Genomic DNA, 2,275 nt, shown 5'->3' on the forward strand with positions numbered 1-2,275 from the left:
TACTCAAGAAAATACCAAACCTGGAGTTTGGGGTGTTACGGTAACAGGCCAACACCTCACAGTGTAACACAACAGTGTCGTAGTCATCGAAGAATCGAAATGTTTTGAATTTGAATCGTTGAAAATTTCTCGCTGGATCATAGTTGTACACCAGTGTCGTATCTGTTGGGCACCTGTGTGTTAAACATTTATGAGAAATATTTTGATTACGAGGTAACGTAATGTATGCCGGGGCCTCAGTGTTACGTATTCAGTGTTACGTATTCAGTTTTTTTTGTTTTTGTTTTTTTTTTTGCTACAACACTTCAGTAACAATAACATTGTAAAAAAAGTTTTTAAAAAGCTCATATGGAAACTGGTGGCTCACAAAAAGCTCTTAAGAATAACACAAGGATAACACAGATCACTTTAAGACAGGAGTTATCGAGAACTGATTAAAGATTCCTGAAAAGGCAAGGCCTCTTGTTGCATTGTAACTGTCTTCAAACTAGCCAGCTCATCCAAGCTCTTTTTACGAAACTGAAGTACTCCAGTCGTTGACCTGAATGTTAAATAGGGAATTGATATTTTTGGTTTGTCTTAACATTTAATATCATAACGCTTGAATTGAGAAAGAGTGAAATTGCACATCCTGCGCTGCGTATACATACCCATTCCGTATGATAGTGTACTGAGGCCAGGAGTAAAAAGATCCAACTTTGGTGGCCCTACAGTTCTCAGCCATTATAACCAACTGAGCAGCGGATTCCACTCTGTACTGAACGAATACATACTCATTGAGACCAACTTCCATCGGGTACTCAGTGTAGGGCGTGTTGTACGATTCACTTGTGTAGAAGTCCATTCTAAAAGTAAAATTTCCAAATCCCCCTGTGGAATGTAAAACAGAAAACTTACATTTTGCAAGAATCATTTCCCAAACTGATAATCTCAACGTGTTCGCACTTCAAGGGAAAATCACGCAATCAAAGAAAGTTACTGTACTTGACACTTTGGTAAATGGTCGTTCTTCTTTGCTTTAAAACTCCCATTCTGCCCAAATTTTGTAAGAACGAAAACGTAACAGACAGGTGTAATAAAATAAAATGAAGGTAGCAAATCTACATTTCTTAAAAAGGAAATGAAACAACAAATAAGTGTTGATGATCATGATAAGGATGACAAATCCGTGATAAAAACAAAAATTATTCTACTGATGATGGTAACAGTCATTAATTTCCAAATACTGTTATTTACTTGAAAGTCGTATACAAAATATCCTTGAGTAACACAGTGAATCAAACGGATTTTGGATTCTCCTTCAGATTCGAATTCGAAAGCGCGAGTGAAATTGGCTGCAACCAGGTGATATGCTGACGGTTGATTTACCTTCAACACCAAAGAAAACGTTCTGGGTTTGTAGCTGATTTGTAACCACCTCTTTCTTGGGAAAACGCAGTAAAATGGAAGGTTGACAGCATGCGTTCGAGTGATGACATAGTCAATGACCAGTGCATCCACCAGAATTTGATTCCAAAAAATTAGGTTATCCTCTGTTTCGTTGACCTGTGTTCCACAGCCATTTAATGGGGTACCAATAAGAAAGTGTGTTGAGTTCTCTGTGGCCCTGCGCAAAAATATGCAATTGTCAATTAATTAGTAGACGTTCAGAACTAAATGCTACTGATCTTCATGCTCAATTAATTCTTAGTCTGACGATGCCGAGCCATAGCTCTTTATTAACCAATTTTCTTTTTACCAATGCATCCCCTACATCCCAGTTGCTCCACTGAAGTGAAAACTATTGTCAACGGTTCAATAACCTCATCAAAGAACAGGTAGATTATCCTTTGGAACATCATTATTTTATCTTCAATCTTGAAAACTCCTCAGTGAATGTAAAAACGTCACTCAACTGGCGTCACATTTTAGAATAATGATGGCTCGACTGCTTGTTAGAGTATTATGGAGGATTACTGGGTACTTGCCTGCATGACCAATACCGCAAACGAATATTGTTGACCGTAAAGTATCGGAAAGTTTGTTTCTCTAGCGACACCGTCATGTTCGTTTTCACTGCATCTAACATCCACCCCAGGCTCTGGAAATAGATAAGGATGATTATGAAATAAACTCAAATCCGTTTGAAACAGCGACGATTTCTTAAAAAAAAAAAAGGGTTGCAGCACGCTGACCAGTCAAAGTATACGCATTTGATTTTCAAGTGATGTAGATACTTTGATCTCAATAAATGAATTTAAAATTTTCATTTTTTTTTTGGAGCCAAAAGGGTAAT

At 37.5% G+C, this 2,275-nt stretch overlaps 1 protein-coding gene and 1 pseudogene across 1 annotated transcript in view; both read right to left on the reverse strand.

Moving 5' to 3' along the window:
* Positions 1 to 2,046, reverse strand: part of LOC138019080 (ZP domain-containing protein-like) — a 6,135-nt pseudogene extending 4,089 nt beyond the window's left edge.
* LOC138019073 (uncharacterized) overlaps positions 1 to 2,275 on the reverse strand; it is a 17,587-nt gene that overhangs the window by 7,974 nt on the left and 7,338 nt on the right. The window lies entirely within an intron of this gene.

Source organism: Montipora capricornis, chromosome 2 (assembly GCF_036669925.1).
Source record: "Montipora capricornis isolate CH-2021 chromosome 2, ASM3666992v2, whole genome shotgun sequence".
NCBI lineage: Eukaryota > Metazoa > Cnidaria > Anthozoa > Scleractinia > Acroporidae > Montipora > Montipora capricornis.